Below are 27,614 nucleotides of genomic sequence, written 5' to 3'. Positions count from 1 at the left end.
AAAACAGGCTAATATGGAGCTGCCAACACCACAACCCTCTCCTGATATGCTGTCTAAACTGAGTGGCTTGTTAATTATTCATCTGAACAGCATACTTACAGATGTTGATGAAGAAACAGGTAAAACATTGTACATATTTAACAATAATTTAAATCACTACCAATTACCTGTAGGTGGGCAATTGCAATTTATTACAACCCCTGAGGGTGATGTCAAGATTTCAATAGGGAGAAATATTTATAGAATTAAGCACTCAAACATGATTTCTGGCACTGTATATACTGTTTCTGCTGGTGACTGCTTATATATTGAGGTCCCTGGATCTTATGACAAGCTTATACCCTTCTTTATAGAATTAAGAATCAGATACTCTATAATAAATAACCACTAAAACAAAATGCCTAATGATATATTTGGCCATACAAGACATGAAGATCACAGTGATGAGATTCTTATGCTTGATGTCAGAGTCAAGAAATTAAGAAGTGATTTACAAGCTTTACAAACCACACTCAATGCCAGTCTTCAATTAGAAATTACAAATTTGCAATCACAATGCATGGACCCTCTTCTTAAAATTGATTCCGAACTCAAAGTGCTGCTTCAGAAATATACCGACCTGGCCACATTAGATAATTTTCAAAGTTTAGAAGAAGCTGTAGCAGCTCTTCAAGCCAAATTTAAGACCCAGGCTAACAACTCCGAGCAATTGAAACAGCAATTGGAAGAGCAGATAAATAATGTCCAGGCACAGCTCCAAACAATTGTCAAAAGCATAAAATCACAAGAAGATTTTGATCTAGTCATTTCCACTCTAAAAGAACAGATTCAGTCACTCCAAATACCTAATCTGGGTCCTCTGCACAATGCCATAGCCGAGGTTAAAGAAAAAATTGAGACGCTTGAAAATTTTATGAACAATTTGCCATCTTCTGATGCTTTGAGTGCAATAACTCGGAGTGTAGCAAATATTAAGCTGCAACTTGAAACATATGAAGATTTTGGAAAAATTCAAAGTACCATAACCCATCTTGAAGGTACAATAGCAGCAGTGCAAAGTGATTTGGCAAATGTACAAGAAACTCGCCTGCCTGGGATTGTAGATACACTTGTCAGTGTCCAGCAACAGATCACAAAGCTTGAAAACCTCAACACTGAATCTGAACTATCTCATTTTCATCACTTGATCGATGATATTCAAACAAAGCTTGAAATTTTACAACAATCCACACCCTCTCAGGCAGATATAGCCCTGCTCCAAAATGCTATGCAAAATGTGGCTGATGCATCTGAATTAAATAATGTGAAATTGGCACTTGAATCTTTGCAAAATACAGTATCAAATCTTCCTACATCACAGGAACTTAAAAATATTAAGAGGGCAGTGAATAGGATATTGAAATCAGAAGATATCAAGAATATCCAAGCAGAGATCAAACAACTCACTCAGACAGTGGCCACTCTTCCAACCAATCAACATATTAATGAAATGCATGCCCTGTTTGAGGATATCAGAAGACAGGTCCATGATCTTACTGCTCAAAATTCAAAATTGGCAGTTGTTGAAAATTTACAACAAATTGTAGCTAATATCAAGCAGCAGCTAGGGACCATGGAATCCAATCAAGCAAATGCTCTGTCTGTTTTTGCCACCCAGCTTCAAGAGATTGTGCAACAATACAAGAAACTTGTTGTGGACATAAAGATCAAGCCAGGCCACGATGATGTTGTTAGGACTATCAATGAGCATCTTGAATCTGTAACAAGCAGATTGCTCACAGCAGAAAAGGAAATAACAGGCATAATCGAGAATCCAAAACATACAGTAATTCTTGAATTGTACAGCATCCCCAACAAAGAATATGATTCACCATTTACACCAGGTGGCAAAATATATATGCTGTCCCCTGCACAATTTTATTATCAGTTTTTTGTTGGGGGCACATTGAGACCAATCAAGATCAAATATTGGCATCAACCACAGGCACACCACTACCCTACCTTATCAATAACAAATGCTGAGAACAAAGCAAAGGTCACCAGTGTAGAGTTAGAGGATTTTACAGACCCCAATACATTAGAAACAGCATATGTTGAAGATGATGGCTCTCTGGAATTTAAAATACAAATAGGGGACAAATTATATTTAGAAAATCCTGCAGTCTCAGCTGCTGAACACCCCATAGTTGCAATATTCTTGTTTACATATTATGTCTAGAGAAATTATAGTTGATGAATTACACAGACAAGCCAGGCATAATTTTAAGAGACTGCCAGTAGTCACAAAGGGCATAGATGATTTATGGCAGAGCGACTTGATTGAAATGGCAAGTGGACAGTTGAAAAACTTAGACAAAATCAACAAGGGCTACAAGTATCTACTCACTGTAATAGATACATTTTCAAAATTTGCCTGGGCTGTGCCACTCAAATCCAAGACTGGAACATGTGTTACAGAAGCCATCAGGACAATCATCAATCATTCAGGAAGATCACCGCGCTATTTGCAAACAGATAATGGCAAAGAATTTTATAATTCGGTGTTTCAACAATTTATTAAAAGCCAAGCAATAAAACATTACTCGAGTTACAGTGATCTCAAAGCCTCAATTGTAGAGAGATTCAACAGAACCCTAAAAAATCATATGTATAAACAATTCACACTTCAAGGTAATTATAAATGGCTTAATATTCTTCCAGAACTTCTACATAAATATAACAACTCGGTCCATTCCACAATCAACATGAAACCCTCTGAAGTAACTTCATCTGATGAGCAAAATTTGATCAGGACTGTTTATTATCCTAGATACCAGACAACAACAAGAAGGGCCAAATACAGGGTGGGTGATCAAGTAAGAATCAGCAAATATAAGCACTTATTCAAAAGAGGCTTTACAAGAAACTGGAGCACCGAATTATTTACAGTGGTTCAAGTTAAACCCGGGACCCTTAACACATATATAATAAAAGATCACCGAGGAGAAATTCTCAAAGGCAGATTCTATGAACAAGAGCTCAGCAAAACTAAGCAGCCTGACACATATCTCATAGAAAAAATCATCCGCAGAAAAGGCAACAAGTTACTTGTCAAATGGCTGGGTCATCCGGAAAACAGCTGGATCGATGCAAACAAAGTGATAATATGAGCACCTGGGATGTTATAAAAAGGCTGCCAGAACCTGAACAGCAGAATAAGAGAAATGGCAACTTGCTACCTGATAATATTAGATGTCTTATTGTTGGGCCATCTGCTTGTGGTAAAACTACACTAATGGTTGATAATTTTTTATTGGCACCCAACTGGTTAGACTGGAAAAACAGGCACTTGTATGTCTTCTCTAAGAGCTTGGAACAATTAAAATATCAGCAGCTGATGAAGCTATATGATGGATTGGATATTGCTACTTTTGAACCAGATGTTAAGCCACTTCATGAATGTCTCGATAATTCTGTTGTTGTGTTTGATGACATTATACTAGATAATCAAAACAAGGTTAGAAATTTCTTTACACAGGGGCGGCACAAAAACATTGATTGCTTCTACCTGGCACAGACTTTTTCAAAAATACCGAAGCAGCTGATCCGAGACAACAGCAATTTTATATGTGTGTTTCATCAAGATCATACCAACCTCAAACACATACATGATGAATATGTAGGTGGGGACTTGAGCTACAATGATTTTTCCAAGTTTTGCAGTAGGTGCTGGAACCAGGACAGTTATGGGTTTGTCACAATTGATATGACAAGAACACCCAGTAGCGGCAAATACAGAAGTAAAATCAACGATTTTCTAGACGTTGAGACGTATATAAACAACCATGAAACGACCAATCATTGACGATCTTAAGTTAAGAGATTATCTTGTAAAAAGATTCAAGGGATGGAAATCAGAGAACCGGGGAATTTATGAAAAACACAAACAAACAGAACAGCCTGTAATTGATGCTATTAATAATTTAGGTAAGAATATCAAAACTGTTACAGAGCAAAATCAAGATTTGATCACGGAGCTCGTGCCTGTAGCTGCAAGGAACATATTAGATTATCCATTCACCCCACTTTCCAGTATTCATACACCTAGTCCTGTTGCTCCTCGAAGAATTGAAGCTACACAGGATCCTATTGAATTGGGTCTTCTTGCTCAAAAATATTTAACTACACCTAAAGACAACAAAGATGAGGTGTTTGGCTTATATGCTGACACAGAGCTTGACGGCAGCATCATTCATAGAATTGGCAATTTCAGAGTAACATTTATGGGAGATGATATAATTGTATATTCAGAATCTCGTCTCGGAGAAAAAGGTGGTTTTGTTAAGTACCCCGGAACACCTGGATTGTGGGAACTGATGACTAGGAAAAGGCCTGGCAGCTATACAGATCAAGATTATGAACATTACAAAGAAATATTAATAAAATCAGATGCTCTATACCAGAACAATGATCCCACACAAAAAAGAGTCAAGTCGAGCAGTGGAGCAAAATACAATAATTTAATCAAGCTCATATGGTCACAAATCAAGACAGGTAGTGGAATCAAACAATACAACACCCTGCCTAAAGAATTTGTCTGGGTTGATGATGTCAGGAAACTTGTAGATAGGTTGCTGGTGATAGCTGGGGAGGAAAATGCTGGGAACCACAATTTTTACAATGAAAAGGTTGGAATTATGGACATGATAAGCACAAAATTGTCTAATTTTATAGTGAATGACCCTAAGGGGATTGGATATCTCATAAAAATTATTAATACTCTACCACCTAAATTTTGGAATATTTCTGAGGGTCGGGGCCTTGTTAATGACATTATAAACAAACTGCCATTTGAACTACACATTCCAGGCTATCAGTATTGTGGTCCCGGTACAAAATTGGACCATAGATTAAACAGAGGTGATCCTGGTGTTAATCCTCTAGATGCTGCTTGTAGAGACCATGACATAGCATACAACACACATTCTGATCTTGACAAGAGACATGTTGCAGACAAGAAATTAGAAGAGGCTGCATTTGGTAGATTTGTAAGCAAAGATGCATCTTTGAGTGAGAGAATATCAGCATTGGGGACCACCATAGCTATGAGCACCAAACAAAAACTGGGGTGGGGTTTGTGAATATGTATATAATAAACCTACAATGAAGGCCAAGGGTGTTATGTATCAAATACCTTATGCAGGTCTTAAATCTCTTAAAACTATTGATAGTCTTTTGACCAAAAAGCAGCGCAAGAAAAAAAGCTCTTGTATTGCAAAGGGCCATGGTATGAAATTGTTGCTTAGCACCCCCCAATTAAAAAAATTACAGCAATCAAGAAAAAAATTGCATACAGGGGGATTCATATTTACCATCCCTGCCATCTTAGCAGCACTTGGGGCTGTTGGGAGCTTGGCTGGGGGATCAGCTGCCATAGCAAAAACAGTAATAGATGCCAAGAAAAATAGGGCAGAATTAGATGAGCAGAGGCGCCATAACCTGGCCATGGAGAAAAAAGGCAAAGGTGTTAAGAGAGCCATGAGTAAGTTTAAAAAAAACAAGAGCCGCTTACAAACCAAGATATTGAAGCTTTAATCAAGCCACTGGGCATCAAAAATTTTAGAGGTGTGTACATGTCTGATTCTTTACCAGAGCAACCACTCAACAAAGAGTGTGGCATTGTTAATTTGGATGAGTACAAAAATCAGGGCACTCACTGGATTTGTTATCTTAAATATTTAAACAATAAGGCATTTGTGTTTGATTCATTTGGAGGTGTTCCACCTGAAAATTTAATAAAATATCTAAAATCAGCTAATCTTTATTACAATAATGCCCGTGTTCAAAACTTCAAAGATGTTAATTGCGGACATTTGTGTTTATCTGTTCTCAGATATATGTCTCAAATAAATAAACCATCAATTGAAAATTTTCAAAAAGCCTTGTGGTATTTAAAACATCATGGGGGTATTCCATCTCACCAGCCAAAATTCAATATTGAAACTCAAATTACATGATGATATAGTGTATCCCAAAACAATAGCTCTCAGAGCATTTTACGGCATGTACCTAATCCCTAATATTACACACCACAACAACACAATTGCAGTAGGGGATCAAAAAATTGTCATCACTCCAGGGCAATATAATCTGTCCACTCTAAATGCTCAATTACCCAGAGGTATAGTGTTAAGTCAAAATTCTGTCACTCACAGAGTAGAGATTGTGTCTGCTACAGAAACAGTGGATCTGGGTACTATAGGAGAGCTGTTAGGCTTTGAGAACAACACAAAACTTGAACCGGCCATCAAACACACTGCTATGAATATACCTAAATTCTTAGCCATAGAGACTCTGAATATTCACTGTAATGTGGCCGAGGGTATGATCACCAAATCAAATGGCATAGGCACTCACAAACAAACTGGCATCATTGCAACATTCAAACCTAATTCCGAATTCATGGAGCCCATCATCTACAATCCATCCCCAACATTATATTTTCCTGTGTGCCACAATAGAATAGATTACATTGAATTGATGGTCACTAATGAAAAAGAAGAATTAGTTGATTTTGCTGGAGCCACAACAACTGCTATCATAGAGATTAACATTTAAATAAAAATACATACAATGGAAAATATTGAGAGTTATGAGCTACAATCATTCCCCCCAAACAGGAGGACATTTGCAAATTTAAATCAACCCAACACAGAGATTGAGGTTGATCTTGATGTAGGGGATGGATTTATACACCCCCACAGAGCAGATCTATACATCAAATTTGATGTTGTAAAGCTCGATGGAACAGATTATCCGGCAAATTCAAATATAAGATTGGTAGACAATTTTGTGCCGCATCTGTTCTCTGAAATTGAGATCAGAAAACATGGTGTTGTTATAAACAGAATAGATTATCCCGGCATTACCTCCACAGCTTTGGCCACTCTAAAATTATCCAAAACCGAAGCTTCATACTACAAAATCGGTGGATTTGAAGCTGGTGATAAGATATTAACCAAGAGCCACACTGTACTGTTCCCCATGCGCCTGTTGCCAGGATTCTTCTCGGATTACAAAGACATTATGTGGAAGGGTGGTTTAAGAATTACATTTAGAAGAGCTGCCAATGATAACAATGCTTTGATGAGGTACAGCACATTAAACCCTACAGGAGAAGCTCTGCCCAATACCTTACCTGATGCAGGAAAATGCATTATTCAGACTATGGAGTTAAGAATCCCAGTTGTTGAATATGAGGCCAGTTACGCTCTTAAACACAAAGCAGATATAGTAAAAAATCCACAGATTCCTCTGCAATTTTACACATATCAATGCGTACAGAAGCCCGCATCTGGCACATATTATGAATTTGATGCTACAAACTCATTCTCCAGTATTCAATTTGACATGCCCGATTTTGTAGTGGTACTGTTTCAGACTGGGAGACACAATAATCAGGAAAAAAATTCAAGTAGATTTGATAACTGCAACATCAAAAATATATATCTTAAAAATGGCAGAAATGAGGTCTTTCCTAGAGAAAATTACAATTTAGACATTTCCAAGGATGATTTTCTCAAATTATATGAAGCTTTTTCGGCTTTGAAAAGAGTCGCTACTGGCAATACTGATATGTATTACACACCAGACGAATTCAAAACACAGAGACCCATGTTTGTAATTAACACCTCAAAAAGAAAACAGGTTGTGGTTAATGACAGGACAAACATTAAAATTATCTGTGAATTCCACGAGGCATTACCCGATGACACCATTTGTAGCGTTATTCTCATAGGAGAAAAATCATATGTTTATGATGTAAGAAATGAGCGGGTCACAGAGCAGTTCTAGAAGCACAATTCAAACACAGAAGCCCTTTGGATATAAAACAATACTTTACCGTCAGTTACCTACCCATTTTATACCACCTCTGCTCGTAGCAGATACCTACCCAAAATACAATACATTTGCCAAAAGTTGAAATACAGAAATATTGTAATTCTGTAAGTTACAGACTTGTGTGCAACAAGACGAGACCTTTGCATGACAATATCCGAGAAGGAATTTCCTCAATATGATGAATGGTCCCTGAAAGGGGGGCACAGTATAGATAAGAATTTCTCTTTGAGTTCCATGACAAATAACATGTAATTTCCCTCGGAAAAAGGCACAGTATAGGTAATATCAACAGATATAATCACTCAGGCATTTACTAATGTCTCTTTGATGATGAATAACTCTCTGAAAGAACACAATAAAGATTTTATCTGTTGGCATACAACTCCCAGGCATGCAATAATTTATTGTTGGCCGAAACATGGGACTGATCAAAAGATTGGAAAGAACATGCAATGTTTACTTGACCTCCATTCTATTGTATTGATCAGGCAGTTTTGTTGAGCTAATATTTTTACCCAGATAACAAAACTCTGGTGATTCTTAATAGAGAATAATTTTGCTCTGTTATATAACATTTTTTACCAAATTTAAGATCTGGGAGCTATCAACTAGCAGTATTTATTCTCAAAATCTCACATATAGAATGCCACATCTATCAGGACTCGAACCCAGAGCCCCTTGTTTACAAAACAACAATATTAACATTTTGCCATCAGATTTTATGAGGACTCAAACCCGAACCTTTTGATTACAAGGCAATAAAAACCATGCACCACACTCCACTCGGTCTCAGAACCCAATAGATATCAATTCAAAATTCCTGGGATTTTGACAGAAAAACATACTATAAGCTTAATTTCTGGTGTGGTCAAAAATTGACAAATTTATGAACAAAAATCTGGCTGATGCAACTTTTGTAAGTATGTACAAATCAATCTGAAGAGCTCGTACTTTCTGAAAAATTCCCGAGGGCATTTTTTACAAAAATCTTGAATTATAAGAGCTTCACACTTGAGCAAAAAGCTCATATGGGCATGTTGAGCAAGTTTTAAGTGTAGCAAATCTGCTGGAGGGGAGCTCGTACTTTCTCGTCCTGGTTGTACAGTCAATACTACTACTGAGTGTTATATGCATACTAGTACAGCCACATGGCTGAAGTCTGTAAACCTCCACTCACACGAATCTTACATCCTTTCTGCATATATTACAACAAACTGCTCCGAGATACGTACATTAACCTATTGTACGCAACGGTTTACTTTTCTGACATCTCAAACGGATCACCCGGTATATTATTATTTTTTCTAGTAAACGTGTTATCATGTCTTGATATTATACTTAATAACTGAAACGCAAACACATGCGGATGTTTCAAAACCACTGAATTGTTTTTCACCAATTTGTTCGGGTCTCGCTTATTGCACCCATATTGAAGATACGTCGTGCTGACGTCATTGCGATATGTATTTGTGCTTAGGCTTAGTTCCCTTTGCAAAAATAATAAACTTTTTTTGTCAATCCCGAAATATTGCATTGTACTTATGCTAACGTAACTAAATCCAACAAGCCTAATATAACCACAAATACATACCGCAATGACATCAGAACACTACGTATCTTCAATATGGGTGCGATAAGCGAGACCTAATTTGCACCGCAAGAATGCACTGAATGGCGTTAGGTGTGTTGCCTAACTTCAAGGCGACGGCCGAACTTGCCTTTCAAATTTCGATTTCAAGTTCGCTCATTTGTTGTTGTTTTCAAGTAATTTCAACCTCAATTCAAATTATCACTAATAATGTCTCATAAATGGCACTGCTTTTCAAATACTTTAATACAAAAAAATCTTCAAGGAACAGTTTGATCCATTGGTTACTACGATTTTCTTCCACTTTTGGCTAATGACGAAGATGAGTGATCGGTGAAATTGATGAAGGGTGTGACTGTTCTCTATTACAGTACAAGTCAATATCTCTTCGTTCGTTACCTTGTAAATTTAAAATATGTAATTTATTCAAGTTGCTGTTCAATAACATTTGTTTCCTATCTGTGTTAAATTGTATAACGTTTATGTGCTTGGCAACACTGACGTTGCTATAGTAACAAAAATAACAGTTGTAGAAGATGGTGATAAAAATGTTTCCTTCAAAACGTCATTTGTCGTGTTCTATCGTAAAAATGTCCAGGTAATTGTAAATTTTGTTTCCCCATAGAAGTTTAGTTTCATCTTCGCAAATCCTGTAAAAAATCTTCGGTACACGCATAATTAATTATCGACGATAACAGCACAAGGGACACTCGCAAAGAACACCCATGCCACACCGGGATTCGAACACGGAACCCCTGGATTCGTAGCGTGCAGTCATAACCACTCCACCACGGAGGTCGGCAAGAATCGTCTCTCTCTCTCTCTCTCTCTCTCTCTCTCTGTCCTGAGTCCATTTATACTACCCCATCCCCCGGGGCTGCACTTGCAACGCCCGGAACATGAACGAGCTTCCGACCGTTAACTTCCCCCGTCGGTTTCTTGAAACGGGTGTCAAGGGCTCCCCCTGGCGGAAATCCTAGAAGGTAACACACGTGGGGTTTACACTGCACTTCCGCTCAATCACGTGTGTGTACTGCACGTACGTGGATGCAGGATGTACTCTCCAAAAATACCCACGCAGACGAAAAAGAAGGTTGGTAGGGGGAGACGTCTGAATGACGATGTGGATATGTGTACGTGCATGTGTACCACGATCTAAGGCTCCCTCTGTGCTCCAAAAAGAAGTTAACTGAAAGACACTACTTGACTGATTTTCAAGAACTCGATTCAACCCATAGCGAACTCCCAAAATGTCGCTGTTCACCCAGAATTGTGAGAACAATTGAGGAGATGCTTGAAATCGTATCAATCTCTTCTAAATTGAGATTTATAGCTAGCCTGAATTCATAACCCCTGTCGCCAGCCGTTGCTCTCTCAGGCATTCAAAGAATGTCACATCAGTAATTTACAAATCCTTCCTGGTCTATTGGAGTTAAGGTGCTGATCAGCTGGTATTTCAGGGCAACGACCAGGGAAGGAGGAAAGAGAACAAAACAGAGAGCAACGTGTGGTGTGGGGTCTTTTGCCTGGAATCGCCGAACAAGAAGGAACTGAGGAGATTGAGCGATCGAACACGTTTCGATATGAACAGCTATCAGCGGGGAATTGTATCATCAGAGACAGACAGGTATTGTTACTTCCAACCATGTTGATCTAGACTTGAAGGTATAAATCCGAAAGCTTGTGTTTTGCCATTTCCAAGTGTGTAGTTAGTACCTCTCGCCCATTACCATTAGGCATACCTTGAAGGGCGAGTGCTCAAAAGAGGAGGATGAATGATTAAGCGAGCTACATCACCCCCCTCAATGGTGAAGGTTCTTGGTTCGATCCCACGTACTCAGAGTACGTTACGAAATGAAGAAACAAGCAGCAAGAGACGGTAAGAAAACAAGCTTTGGCACACCCAACGAAAAGCCGATTGGAATTGAGACGCTCAGCTCGTTGAGAACTAATGCCAATATTACAGACCTGTTCCTCACTATTTGTGAAAGATATGGTGCGTACGACACGACGATTACCTACGAGTAAGAACTAACTAACTAACTCTCTAGCCTTCTTAAACCCGAAGGCTGCAGCAACACAGGCCTTCCATCTGTCCCTATCCTGAGCAAGATCTATATACTCTTTTCCATCCCTACCGATTTCATTTAGGTCCATCTCAACGTTGTCCCTCCATCTTCGTCTTGGCCTTCCTACAGGTCTCTTACCATCAGGTTTCCCAACAAGAATCCTGTAAACTCCTCTTTCCTCTCCCATTCGTGCCACATGGCCTGCCCACCTAAGTCTTCTTGATTTAATTATTCTAATAATGTCTGGACATGAATACAAATTATGTAGTTCTAAATTATGTAACCTTCTCCACTCACCTGTCTCCTCATCCCTTTTAGGTCCAAAGATTTTCCTAAGGATCTTATTTTCAAATACTCTCAATTTATATTCCTCTTTCAATGTAAGGGACCAAGTTTCGCATCCATATAATACTACAGGCAAAATTACTGTTTTGTATATTTTAACTTTTAGTTTCTTAGATATTAAACGACAAGACAAAAGTTTATGAACAGAAAAGTAACATGCATTTCCTGAATGAGTTAAGCCTGCTTTTTATTTCCTCTTTAATATAATTTTCATTTGTTAATATTACTCCTAAGTATTTGAATTTGGAAACTGGTTCAAACGAGTTGTTATCAATAATTAGATTTTTATTATTACCTAACACTTGGTTTCGGCCTGTAAGCATATATTTAGTTTTCTCTTTGCTAACTTCCAAACCTATCTATTTAGCCGCTTTGAAAAATATTTTAGCATTATTTTTAATTGTATTTATATCATCCCGTAGTAAGTCTACATCATCTGCATATGCTAACAGCTGAGTCACACCGTTTAATTTTAGTCCTTCGTTAGTTTCTTTTACCTTCCTTACAGCATATTCTAAGGCAAAATTAAAGAGCAATGGAGATAATGCATCTTGTTTTAACCCATCATGAATTGTACCTACGAGTAAGGAAAATCTTAAATGCATCGAACTCATTTAGAGTACAATATGACCTTCTGAACATCTAGTAATGAATTCCTGTGTATGCCTGACCTCTCGATGCATAAAGGATTTTCCAAAAAGGAGGGGAGTACGTATACTTTTTCAGTAGTCAGTCCTAATTTTACCATCCTTTCCTGCCCTTGACTTTTTTTTTAGAAATAATGGGCCAAAAGGGAGGTGGTCACCAACCCGCTCTTAGGTACGCTACTCACCCCCTACACATTCCAAAGTTACAACCAGGGTTGTGCAATTACGAGTAAGAAAAGGTTACATGACACGTAAAGTACGTAAAAAACTAGAATCAAACATAAAAAGAAAACTTTTTTTGCTACGGTTATTGTTATTGTTACGTAAAAAAACTTTCCTTCCGAATTTGAATGTGCTCTTATATTGGAGTTTAAAAACTGCACATTCACATCATAATTAGCCTATAGTACATGTGTATAATACGCACGGGAAAGGAATTTGAAACTGTTACTAAAACTTTGAAATCAAATTCAAATAAATTGTCGTTAATCGTCGCGTTGTGTTATAATTAAAAGTACTAGTGCAAGACGTATATATCAACAGGTTTCTTGGTTTAATAAAAAATGTGAGAGAACAATTCTATTTTAAAAATCTGTTAGTGAGGGTGAGGATATGAGGTGGCTGAATAAACAATCTTCAGAAAATAATGATCTTGTGCTGAAATATTAAGAGAATTAAAGTTTAAAATTAAATATAATTAAAGTAGTTTCTATATTACTAATTTACGAAAGAAAATTAGTTTTCTACATATGCTTAGAAACTGGTTTTCTACGCGAAGTAAATTACTAGTAAATTACCTTGCCAACCGTGGTTACAACACACGTTTGTATACCAAATTAAATGTTATTTCTATAACATATGCATAAAATCAGACAAATATCCCTTTTGTATGTCTGAGTTAAGTCACAGAGTAAAGCAATGTTAATCTAGGAAGAAAAAATCATGTTCATGTACTCTACCTCCTCTGGAAACAAGTCTTGTTCTCGTCTCGATTTTAAAAATGTAGTCTCGGTCTCGACTCGGTAAAGGTATATAAGTTCGGGATAGACAGCATTTTTTCCCTGGAAAAGATTGGAAGGTGTCAACAATAACATTCCCCCTGCCTCGTATGGACTTTCCGCGAATGTGAATCCTCCATCGACCACCACTACCCTTTCCCATGTAGACGTCCGTGCAAGAATTGGTGGCATCGAAGGGACACGTGGTGGCCACGCGCCTCGCCGAGATTGTGAAGGAAATAAAGTTTTGGTGTCAAGTTTGTCCAGAACTGTACATCCTGTTTTTCGCCCTTTACGAAGCGTGCCAGCGCCATTATGGGGCTCCACTGCGTCTAACGTTCTACATTGTCGCATTGTCTTTGCAGCACCCGCCGTGAAACGAGCAGCGTCACAGAACAAAAATGAAATCCAGGACAGCCTTGGTGAGTGCTGATCCGTGGCGACCTCCCCTTCTTCTTGCTGTGTTCTTGCACTTTCACCACTCGCTGCACGATAAAGCACTCAGTACGAAGATTACAGAACCATGTCCACAATATTTTTTTCCCATGTCTTACACGGGGACTTAAAAGTTACTCAATCACTCAATTCCCTTAATTTCTATTGACAATAATCTTCCACAACGCGTGCCATAGCACCAGTGTCATTGGTTCTCACCAAATGGCATTAAATATAATAATATGACTTGCTTATCAACAATTCTCTTTTTGGACACCTTCATTTCTCTCCAAGATTCCCCGTTTGCTTAATTCTTAACGCATGACAATCTCAGCTCAGACTCAATTTTTTGCTACACATTTTAGTTGTTCTCTATCCCTATATATATATCAGGGGCGCATATTGTAGGTTATCTGCAAAGCCTGAGGCTCACAGACCAATCATACACAAGAAAAATAGATGAGAAATTATGCATACAATTGTTCATCCCATTAAGAATATGGTGGTGGTTCAGGAGTTGGCAACCTGATTTCTTATGAGTTGGCAATCTTGCACGCTTTCTTTCGTGAATTCGAGAGGCAAGGTAATGCATGGAAGGGAGCGCGTGCGTTGGACGCGACAGTATCGCGCAAATGCTGATCATTGTAACGAATCTATCGTTCCGAGCAAGGAATTTTTCCAGGAGCGAGGAATCCCGAGGCAAAACATTACAGGAAAGGGAAGAAGGGTGGCATATGACGAGAAATTCCCCTCTGGGCCAAGAACATCACTGCCCCAATGATCACTTGTAGACGAGTAGCGAATGAAGTCGTTGACGTTTTCAATCAATCAGGGAAACTGCCTTACCTTGGCGACGAGAAATTTTTCTTTTGAAGTTGGGAAAACACTGGCTGATGATTGCAGTTAAAAATTAAAAGTGACACAAAGGTCACTTTAATGACACATTTTTATAATAATTTGTGGGCATGTTTTCTAATCACAATGTCACATCATTTCCAAATCGCAAAATATGGTGGAGAAAGTTCCCCCTTCTCCCAGCAAATTTTGTCAATTCGAAGTCTATGGTATGATTAGTGTTGCCCACGAGACGAGACTTTGGCCTGTCTCGTCTCGTGGAGTCTCGTGGAAATGCTGTCTCGTATCGAAAATATTCGTTTGTCTTATGACACATGGTCAATCTCGTCTCGTCTCGAATTTTTAAAAGCCTGTCCCGTCTCGTCCCGTGGGCAACACTAGGTATGATGATATGCATAGTCCAGGCTTTGAGCCCAGCCACTGTACACACACGTACGGGGATAATAAGTTTGTCATGTGGATATTTGGAAGTCTGGTTGGTTCCGTGTCTAGCATCAAAATCATTATTTTCTAGTTTGAAGGATGAATTATCAGGTGAGTTTCGTTAATCCAAGATCGTAAAAGAAAGAAGGAATATGAGGCCAGGTGATTCGATTTCAAGAAATTAACAGTTTTCACGAAGATGCATGGATCTTGCTGTTCTTGGCAAGAACGATGTGTGTGTCACGGTGTGCACTTACGTCACTGGCTAATTTCCCGCAGCTGCTTTTCATCTAGATCAGCAGAAATGCAAGATAAGCGAAGGCAGACACCTATTTCACGTACAAAGTTTGTGAGAGCAGCACACGTTCATTTGGAAACCAGAAAAACTGAGGCAGTCCAGGCTGACATTTGTGGGGGAATGAGGAGAGGAATTATGGACATTGTGACGTGCGACAAGTGGGATCCAAAAAACTGTGCAATGTGCCTCCACCGGATATCGAACCTGGGTCACATTGATTACAAGGCGACGACGTTACCACTACGCCATCGGGGAGGCACCATATTGTTTTGTTTGAAGGTTTGAGAAGTCATTCAGATTTTCCTCCTTGACACTAAATATACCAACAAAAAATAAATATCCAGGAATGAAAATGTAGAGAGACTGAAAAATAAATTATTCTAGTTGGGAAATACAACACGTTTTAAACAATTTCTGTTTTACTTCCACCCAAAGATATAGCTATGTAGTAAGTACATCATAATGATTGCTTTGGGTTATTTTACTTCGCTATTATGCCACATTTGCTAATCGAAAAGATGAGGATGAGTGATGATGATGAAAATGATGAAGAAACACTCACAAAGAACAACCATGCCGGGATTCAAGGGTATATTTAGGGGGAGGGTCCTGGAGGTTCGGACTCCCCGAAAGAATTAGCAAGTACATAAATTAAATAATGAAAATGTACTTGTTTAGCATTTGTTGTATAATCGATGCTTATTTCTTTCCTTTGAACTTACTGGAAGTCAAGGATTATGATGGGATCACACTTTGAAGGTTTGTGCATATTATGATTATGATAATATGCATAAAATATTAATCGGGAACTTTACCTTCGTTAACTGAATCTAACATCCTTTTTAGTTATTCAATAAATATCCAATTCTTTATATATTTGACATTAATATCTTAGCTTTGTTCTCAGTGGCGGCGATTAGGGGGCGAGGGGGGCAGTTGCCCCCCACTTTTGCCCGTGCACTATGCTAAACCTTATGTACCAAGAGAAAGTAAACTGTCTATGCCCCGCCACTATTTGCACCTTGCCCCTCCCCCGTAGTTTTGGAACCCAATCGCCGCCACTGTACATAAATTTTGGTGATCTTAAATACACGCAAGCTAGATAATGAGCACGTGCTGTTATATCTCTATTCTTATACCGTATTTTTACCTATTGATGCAATAATAACAATACAATATTAAATAACTTCATTATTTTAATTTAGCATTATTATTTCTGAGACATTAGTTCGGACCCCTTCCGAAATATATTTCTAGATACTATGGATGGACGATATCGGAAACTTGATATCGCGATATATCAATAAAATATCGTCACAACTATACGATATTTTTTCCATATTGTGATATGGACGATATATCGTCTCCACGATATATATCGCCAAATATCGTGACGATATATTGCCGACACGATATATATCGCCAAAATATCGTGAAGATATATCGTCTAGATGATATATTGCCCAACACTACTAGATACGTGCCTGCTTGGATTCGATCCTGCGACCCTGGTGTCGCAGGACGTTGTGATAACCACTCAGCCTCTACTTGGAGCATACTTCCAAGTGTACATTCTCAACACGGCTATTGATTTAAGCAGTGTCTTCCACCTCCTCTTTATTCTTCTTCACCAATAGAAGACGCTATAGAAATAGGGCTCTTGACATTTCGGCATATTGTTAATTCCCAGGCGCATAGGAGTCAAGACATTCATATTAGTTCCAGGTGACCGAGGAAGCTGTTAACGTAATCGCCTTGAGTAATGTTTAAGCCTGACCTTTCCTCTTTCTGTTCCCGTGATAATTAAGGACCTGTAAAATGCATCGGAAGACGCTCAGGCGGTCCCAGAGGCCTTAAAGCATGTCGGCGTGAAAGAAGGCTCGTCTGTTGATTTACTGTTATCTACACTGTGATCTGAAGTTCACTTTGCCTGCTTTTACCTCCAAAAACAGAGGCAGTGATATATGGAGTTGGTAAGGGGGAACGGCGGACGTCGTTACGTAAGACCACATTCATTTTTTCCCCAAGAGTTTCTCTGTTGCTTTTCATGTAATATACGGGCCTCATTGTGCAAAGGCAAGTTTCGAAATTTGAAACTGAAGCTGAGACCGACACGAGATATATATTCTCTGTAAAACAAATACGACACACAAGACATGTCCCTGTAAAATGAAGACCGAGAACGAGAGAGATCCCTGTAAAAATCAAGATCGAGGACTTTAGAGATTCCTGTAAAATTATGACGAGACCGAGGAGACAGACCAAGAACGTCACATATCCTCGTAAAACCAAAATTAGACCAAGAACGTCACAGATTCCTTTAAAACCAAAATGAGGCCAACGACGTCACAGAACCGCGTAAAACCAAAGTGCGACCAAGAACATTACAGAGCCATGTAAAATCAAAAGGAGACCAAAAAGTTTACAGATCCCTTTTAAAATAAAACGAGACGAAGAACGTCACAGATCCCAGTAAAATCAAAACGAGATCAAAAACGTCACAGATCCTGTAAAATTAAAACGAGACCAACAAAGTCACAGAGCCCTGTAAAATCAAAACGAGATCAAAAACGTCACAGATCCTGTAAAATTAAAACGAGGCCAACAAAGTCACAGAAAAAAGGTAAAAAAAAAGGTAAAGTGTTCCCCTGTGCTTAGCACCACGCCATGAAGGCGTATAGGGGGTGTGGGGGTAACGCCCCACACTTTCTTGATCCGGTCGTGAGTGGGGGTGATGTGATCAGCACCACGCCCCTGACCGCCTTTACCCCCCAGGGTTTCCCCCAGGTACCCATGTTATTCGACGCTGGGTGGGCGCCGGGGCCGCTTCCAACGTTAGAAAAGTTCCCGGATTTGAACCGGCCGGGGATCGAACCCGGGACCTTGAGCATGGGAGTCAGACGCGTTACCGACTGAGCCACCGCGGCCACCACAAAGTCACAGAGCCCTGTAAAATCAAAACGAGATCAAAAACGTCACAGATCCTGTACACTTAAAACGAGACCAACAACGTCAGAGATCCCAGTAAAATCAAAACGAGATCAAAAACGTCACAGATCCTGTAAAATTAAAACGAGACCAAAAACGTCAGAGATCCCAGTAAAATCAAAACGAGATCAAAAACGTCACAGATCCTGTCAAATTAAAACGAGACCAACAACGTCACAGATCCCAGTAAAATTAAAACGAGATCAAAAACGTCACAGATCCTGTAAAATTAAAACGAGACCAAGAACGTCACAGATCCCAGTAAAATCAAAACGAGACCACACAGAGCCCTGTAAAAGCAAAATGAAACCAAGGATGTTACAGAACCCTGTAAAACCAAAGTGCAACAAAGAACGTCAAAGAGCCCTGTAAAATCAAGACAAGATAGAAACTTTCCGTCCAAGACATTCGTCTCATTCCAGACTAACAAATTCGTATTAAAACATAAGAAAACTTCGATTGATAAGCAACTTACGACTGTCATCAGTTCTCCTGTTTTTTCTTCACACGAAAATAAACTTCGCTCTCCACTTATACTACATCGAAAGTGTTAGCCTTTATCAAGACTCCAACACAGGTCCTCTCCAATTAAAAACAACAATGACAAACTGCACATCTCCTTTAATCAGCAGTCTCCTTTGTACCTCTTGGGCTAATCACGACGATGAGGATGAAAAGATGAAAGCAGACCCGGATTTCTATATGTGGTCATATGGGGTCAACAACATTGTAAGGCTCGCCTATGTAAACCATTTCAATTATAACCTGTAGGACAAATTATATCGGGTGCTTAGTTATATGTTTGCCTTGATAGGACAAACACAGTGACATATCCAGGTCTTACCCTGGTTTGGAATCTATTACCCCTGGCTTCGTGGCACGTTAAGCTAACCACAGATGCTGACGCCATAACCATTCATACGCTTAACGAAAAACAAGGCAGATAATAACAACTTAATTACACAGGGAAGGGGCGACTACTTCCGTTTGTTGATCATGAAAATATATGGATCAATAAACTCACATTGACAGCTGGCAAAGCCTGCTTTCGCTGAACTAAAAGGGCATATAATAACTATGTTTCCGAGCAATTATGCCCCATAACCCCACCTCCAGGGGTATTGTAAGAACCCTTCTTCCCATTATTACAGACTGTAGACCATAAAACACACTGTTTAGCAACAATATATTATTATTGAACACCAAATTTAATTCAAGAATTGACTGAAATGATAATCATGATGGGCTGTGGCGTAATCATTTTCTTGGAAGACGAATTGAAAAATAATTCTTGCTTTGCTCAAGAAGAAACCCGACAATGCACGCTGTGTTGATTCCCAACAATAACTCTTCCTTGCTGTTACTTCTGACCTTGTCGAATCGAAATCCAAGGTCCTAGCTTACCTCATTACCTCTGATGCAGATCACCATTGTTCACAGACTGCAGGGGGAAGCATTTGGCATTACGCTTAACTCTACAAGGCCACTTGTATTTAATGTATTAAAGGGAGGGAAGGGGGTAACTGCATTTCATGTTATCAGTTTGTCGCGCAGGAAAACAATATGAGATTGCCGCACGATAAGATGATAAGTGTCTGGTAATCTATTAAGCTTAACGCTCACTAAGGAGACCCGAACTCGCAAATAGCTTCTTGGGATATCAACCACGTGAGTTCTGGAAAGGTTTCAAAGGTTTAGGGAAGTAACTCCACTTTCATCAGGATAGAAGAGAGAGTCTGGAAAGGTTTCAGAGTTCTAGAGAGCCAACGATACCCTCATCTTCAGAGTAGAAGTGAGTTCTGCAAACGTTTCCGAGCTCTCGTGAGCCATCGCAACAGAGATCTTCATGGTAGAAGTGAGTTTCGGGAAGGCTTCTAAGGTTTAGAGAGATGACGTAACTCATCAGGATTAGTGTTGCCCACGGGACGAGACGGGACAGGCTTTTAGAAATTCGAGACGAGACGAGATTGATCATGTGTCCCGAGAACAAACTAATATTTTCGGGACGAGACAGCATTTCACAGCATTTCCACGAGACGAGACAGGTCAAAGTCTCGTCTCGTGAGCAACACTAATCAGGATAGAAGTGAGTTCTGGAAAGATTTCCGAGCTTTAGAGAGCTAACGTCACTCTCATTTTCAGGGTAGACGCGAGTTCTGGAAAGGTAAAGATCGATTCTCGAACGAATCGATCTATACCTATTTAGAACTCAGAAACTACTCCAAGTATACAGATAGAAGTTGATACAATGAAAGACTGACCACCCACTACTTGATTATGACTGGAGATCTGAAGATGATGACCTGTGCTTTTCTTCCTTTGTGTCTTGCCTCTCTCGCGCCAATGGACGTCTAGGCTTACTAATAGGATTAATTTATATCATAATTATGGCTAGGAAGTTAAAGAAAATTTATATTTTTTTTACTGAGCCTTGAAAACAATGCTAAACCTGATAGCAGTCCGATTTTTTATTCATGATAAAAAAAAAAACATCGACGTCAGTGGTCCCGAGTTCGAATCCAGATATGGTCATGGCTGTTCTTTTGGATGTCCGTCAATTTCACCATCACTCATCCTCATTGTCGCCAAAATTGACAGAAAAGCGACGCTAAATAACATTCATCAAATCAAACCAGAACTTTAACAATATATGAAACATTAACAATGCAGATATTTTTATATTTTTCAGTTCGAATGTGCGGTTCAAGGACATCCACTCAGCTCCGCGCTTCCCTCTTCCTCTCTCCCACTCCTATGCATTCCCCGTGCAACAACAAATGAACAGGCAGAAGGCGTGTGTTGGTTGTATTTGGAGTGGAACAGGCGACTGCGTGGGGAGACGATGCCGTGACCTTGAAGCGCAGTTTGGAAATGAAAGCACTATAGTATGTTCGGGAATGTAAAAATTTCACTTTTCTCCGCATCGTGGCGCCCCTCGCGGTGGGTGTCCAGTTTAAATAATCACATTCTTCAACCTGTTAAGTCGTAATGAAATGTATCTTTACGAGATCTTTTCCAAAAAAAAAATATTTTACATTCGAACTGACTCAAGTTTCGAACGAGCATGTCTTGGTCTCATTCTTACAAACGTCTCGACGGTTTTCATCTCCTTGTATCGATATATTTTAAAAGGTAGCCAGTCTCACCTTGGCACAATCTCTAACCAACTTCAAGAAAAACGTAATTTCAAACGCATTAGTAAAACAGTCGCGAAACTTGGTGAATATGGCAATCGGTTTTTTTGGGATGTGGAACACGTGAGTGATGGCTGTCACGAAAGACCACGTGATAGGCAACCTAATTATGGTTTGAGGAATTTTGGACACCTGTATTTTGCGAGCGGCGGTAAAACATAGAGGTTGGCTACAAGCGCAAACACTGTGTATCTTCAGGCAAGGACTTATTTATAGAGGGGGGTCCAGACCCCCCCCACACCGCCGAAAGATTTAAGCTTACCAAGTACTAAAATTAAATAATCCAAATACACTTGGTTAGCATTTGTTGCATGATCAAGGGTTATTTATTACCACCGACTTACACGAAAGCAAGAATTAGCTTGGGATTCAAAATTTATGCACACTACAACTTAGACTAATATAAAAAAACATTCATCAGGAACTTTACTTTTCATTAACTAGATTTAACATTTTTTTGTTACTCAACAAATATTCGATTCTTTATTTTTAACATCAATTTCGTTGCTAGAACAGTTGCTTTTATGCCTATTTAATACACGCAAAATGAATAAGTGCTGTTAAATATCTATCCTTATACAGTCTTTTACCTATTCATGTGATAGCAATCTATTAATAAATTTACATATTTTAATAAATATTCTGAAGAGACCGGTAATTATCAATTATAAATACTATTATAATAATTCTTTTTATTATGTAACGGCCTAATCAGTAACATTTCAGGCATATGACGCATTTCTGAGAATTTGTGGTTGACGACCAACCTTTATATGGGACTCTTAAGAAAAGTAATAATGGAGACGGTTCGTGTGGATTGACACTGAAATGAAAGTAACAATTTGTAAGTTACATGTTAATTAATTTTTCAGTATTTAATGTGATTAACGTTGATAAAAGTTAATATTGTGGGTAAATTTCTCGTATCGGACAAACGGATTTCTTCAAATTTACAGGAGAAATTACTTACCGAATGCAGTTTCTTTAGACTTGTGGAAGTTCGGGGAAGTGTTTTCTCGCATCGTTCATTGAATTTTGCCGGTAAATCATCTATTTTTCGATATAAATGTGTGACCGATGCACGAAAGCTCTTGCATCCATTTACTTCCAGGTGGATGTAGCCTGTGTGTGATGACGTAATCCCGGTCAGTGTTTCCAAACACGTGTTTTTGTAACTGAAGAAGGTACGTTTCCGCAAATGGTTTGTGGGGCTATGTGTCAATGGTTCGTGGGGCTGTGTCAATGGTTCGTGGGGCTATTCGTCAATGGTTCGTGGGGCTATGCGAGAATGGTGTGTGGGGCTATGCATATTTTTTTCAAAACCAATTTTTAACTATTGGAACCTATTGTGACCCTACCTAACCTAACCTTACCGGAAATGGTTCGTGGGGCTATGTATGAATGGTTCGTGGGGCTATGCATCAATGGTTTGTGGGGCTATGTAGGTATTTTTGGGTGCAGTGGGGTGGAAACACTGCATGCCGAGTACGGTAGTGAAACTGTGACCGCCATTTTGCATATTACCGAAGGCAAAAAGAAACGAAGAAAACTTACTCGATATGTCGCAAATAGAGCTTATTTCCGTGAAATAAGCGAAATGCACCTTCAGCAATGTTTCTCAATGCAGAATACGTAAGTACGAATATTCAAATTAAATGAAGTAGCAAATTTCAGCTGTTTGTCCGATACGAGAAATTTACCATATTGTGTACCAGAATATTGGTTTCTATGAATAGAGGAAGGAAAATGTTGAAATGTGTTTGAAGCGTGTTATTTTATGAAAGTAACATAAATTGTTTTCCTGCACGCATAGGAGTTGGTGTAACTTAAGTTGTCGTAGTTCCTTGCCTTACAAAATAATCCTGAGGAGTCTGATGAGGGATTTTAGCAAACGTAGGACTATTTACACATAAGTCAGTAGGTGCGTGTCAATTATTTGCGAGATACTTGGTTTAGACCCCTCCCGAAACATATTTCTAGATACGTATGTGCCTGCTTTAAGGTGATCCTGGAAAATGGAAGCTTACAGTACTGGACACGGGAACGACATAATTAGTTCTTGGACAAGCTAAGGTCTGGCCGACCACATCATGCATTTGCGAAATGCAAGCGAATATAGTTTCAGTTTGTTTCTTTAATTGTTTACTGCTGTTAACAATGTTTACCTCGGAGGAATGATTGTTTGAGCAACTCTGCAGCACACTTGCTCTTGCGCTCTGCTCCAGTCCGAACGAACACTTCTGGGTTGTAAAAAACACATTGACTCTCAATACGGTCATTACAATCCATAAGCGTCCGTGACTGGAGTGCAGAGCATGAAAAGTAGTGTGGGAAAACCAAAGGCTTATATTATTGGCTTATGAACAGACAGTATGCTGCATGGGACTCTTATTCGTGTATAAATATTCTCCTTTTAGATCGCCACCTCCGTAGCGGAGTGGTGAGGCAGGGGTCCCAGGTTCGATTCCCGACATGAGCATGGGTGTGGTTTGTGAGTGTCGCTTTATCAATTTCCCAATATCACCCACCACTCATCCTCATTTTCGCGATTAGCCGAAAGTGGCAGAAAAGTTAAGAAAATAAACCCAATCAATCAATCTCTTTAGATTGATTGCGAGGATGATTACTTGAAATAAAACAGACGCAGAAAAAAGTTGGGACTCGAACTCAAGACTCTTCCGGAGCGAGAAGCATTACACAAGTTTGCCTGCATCGCTAGTTCGAAGACTGTTACTGCTGCAGGTCTGGCAGTGTGGATCAGCAATTTCTGATCACCGTGAAAACGCAGCTTCCCTGATTGGTTCAAGGGTCAAGACTACGTTCACGAATGGGTTCAACATTAACGAGCACACTTCAACTTGCATCGGGAAGACTTGTGGTGACATTGTGTTTCGACATTACAGACATTGTCTCGTAAAGACTCTCGTCTCGAATAAACCTCGTGCATTCGAGTATCGTTTCCATTTATCAACGAGTCGGTTCCATATGTGAACCCAAATGCAATAGACAACCAACTGATAGCAAAATACCGTTTGTCCTTACAGCTAATCCTCAAGGCCAATGGGAACAGCCAGAATAATTTTAAACGATGACTTGCACTGCTATTCCAACCATCACATACAACTATTCGATTGTAATAGACGCACGCTGCACAGAAGAAGCAATAAATACCAGCGATAACGCTTGAACCATAGAGAACAGTTTATGAAAGATTACAATAACGCCACTGACCAGAAGATTGAAGAGAACGTTCATTTCAATGTCTCCTGGACTGACAGCGTATTCACCTAAGCGTAAATATTTAAAAAAAATGATGAACAAGACTCACATTAAGCGAGCCGTGCGAGTTGCGTAATGACCGCTAACATATGTGAATAATTTCTTTATGCACCTTGGCAGGTTGTCCAGCTTCTTGCGACACGTTCCCTGATGGAAGACGTCCTTGTGACACAGATAGGCTTAAAAATAATGCACGCAAACAGGTCATAAGCTGTATGCTGATAAAAAAAAAAGGCCAGTCCCAGGTTATTAGCGAGACGCATCTGTCAGCGTATCGCGCTGTAAGACAGGTGTCATTGGATCGATTCACATATGCCTTCCCTGGGGTGTGAGCACATCGGGATCATTCGCAGGGTCAAACAACACGCCGACCTGGTGGTGCACATGCAGAAATAGCCCGGACTGTTATAAATTGTATTTACGTACTCTTGGTATATACGCCCAGAGACTGCTGATCTGTTGCCATGACAATCAATTAACAATTATTATACGTATTACATTTGTATACACAACAATCGTAGTTTTTTGATTCGTTGTAACGGTAATAATTCGAAAATTTTGGACTTCCGGCTTTCTGTAATTTGTAAGTAATAATCACAACACAATTAGTCCTTCAATATATTTCTAAATATTATTTTTCTTTAGTTTTGTGAACGCCGGCCATAAAACAAAATTATATTAATTTCGTTCTTGTATTCTCTCAAAAATTGTTCTCAGTGGAAAGCGGCCAATGTATAGGTTCATCCGACTTGAAATGTGACAGGGAAGTAACCATTTTATAGGTGTATTTGTTGAACATGTAACAGGAAAGCGGCCTCTGTAGAGGGGTACCTGTCACTGATGGCTTGAGGAACAGTGATGAAACTTACGAGGGAGCAACCACGCTGAAAACACCCCTGTCGTATTCGGCTCTTGACTTCGCAATGTGTTGTGAATCCAAGACCCCTTCATTGCAAGACGACGACCACTACGCCATCAGGGAGGCCCCTCATCTAATGAAATTTATCGACACACGCCACTAACAGATTCAACTCAAATCATTGTCTGTAAAACTATTTCTCGGGCAGTTCGCTGATTACTTTCGATTAACAATCATTGAAAATTTGTTCACGAAATACAAGCCAAACGAATTAACATGATCGAGAAACAATTAGCAACATCAAAATCTTGGTTCTGTAACTTTTAGAGAATAACCTGTGCAATTTCATTACATAATCGTCGTTGTCTCGGTTTGCCCGAAGAGTCAGAAAGGCGACGTAAAATAAGAACAATCTACGTGCGTGTTACTTTAGTAGGTATATTTTTCCAAATTTTCTAAATTCTTCGTAACGTGCTAATCTGTAGCACAGATATTTGGTGCATTTTACTTCAGACACAATATACTAATTTGAATCAAAGTAAAGAATCACATATCGATACTGGACTAACAATGTTCGTGGCATATGAATCGACAAAATGTAGCTATACACCGATAATCGAATGCCAGACAATTTCAAAGGGATTCTCTTTAACTCGATGCGTCCAGTGCTTGTCTCGAGATCTTGTGCCCCGAGTCTGGGCAAAGGCATGCTTTTTATTGCTTTAATCAACCATCCTGATATTCACCTAAATAGGTAAAAACGTTATTCATGATTATAGCATAGCAATCTCTCTATTGAGAGTACGGACCCCGGCATGTTCGAGTCCCGGGTAAGGCATACATCACATTAATTTTCACCCTTGATCCTCATCGTAGTAATCAGTCTAAAGTGGCAGACAGCCAAAGTAAAGTAAAAAAAAAAAGACAATAGACCTTTAACATGCGTCAACTTTGAAACACTCGTTTCGATTAATCCTTCTAGGTTATTCAAGTAAATTTTCATTTTATTTAATTTCGTTGTTTGGATGTCCGTAATAGAAAATGAGCTTAAGGCGTCAAGAAACTTTTACAGAATATCTAGACAACAGCGTAGTCTCTCTTCATCAATTTCATCACTCATCTTCATCTCCGCGATTAGCCAAAAGTGGCACAAATGCGAAGTAAAATAAATCAAACAATCAATCAATTTAATTGTCTAGAACAAATCCTTAGGAGATGAAAATTTAAAAATCCAAATAGCGTAGAGTTTGTTCAAAAGTGGAGAGGGTTTAATTTAAAATTAATGTTTGCTAGCATATGCCAATCGGCAAATTTCAAAAAAGAGATTGAATATCATCAAGATCAACAATAACAATTTATCCACTTGCTGTATTATCATTCCTTAACGTTGCTTTTCAGATCCTTTTGACTGAATGAGGAAATCAAGATGGGTGATGATTTGATGACGGGAATTACATAAAGGATGGATTTCTATTCCGGGACTCGAAGCCGGGAAATTCAGTGGCGAATTGAAGAGTCGATCACTCATAGCGATCGCCCACCAATCAGTTTTTTTCAGTGATTGGTGAGGGCATTAATTCCTTTTAATAATAATAATAATAATAATAATAAGGAACGTCGAATGCATTTATTGATTTGTTTCGTTATTTTACTTCGCTTTTCTTCCACCTTGGCTAATCGTTAAGATGATATGATGAAATTGAGGAAGGTACACTCACAAAAAAACAGCCAAAAAAACCTGACTTTTTGTACCCG

The 27,614-nt window shown here is 39.0% G+C and overlaps 1 protein-coding gene across 9 annotated transcripts in view; it reads right to left on the bottom strand.

Moving 5' to 3' along the window:
• The window catches only part of sick (sickie), a 1,061,378-nt gene that overhangs the window by 638,428 nt on the left and 395,336 nt on the right, over positions 1 to 27,614 (bottom strand). The gene's annotated exons all lie outside the window — the stretch shown is intronic.

Source organism: Lepisma saccharinum, chromosome 3 (assembly GCF_977018435.1).
Source record: "Lepisma saccharinum chromosome 3, izLepSacc3.1, whole genome shotgun sequence".
Lineage (NCBI taxonomy): Eukaryota > Metazoa > Arthropoda > Insecta > Zygentoma > Lepismatidae > Lepisma > Lepisma saccharinum.
This window is presented reverse-complemented; position numbering and strand designations above follow the sequence as displayed.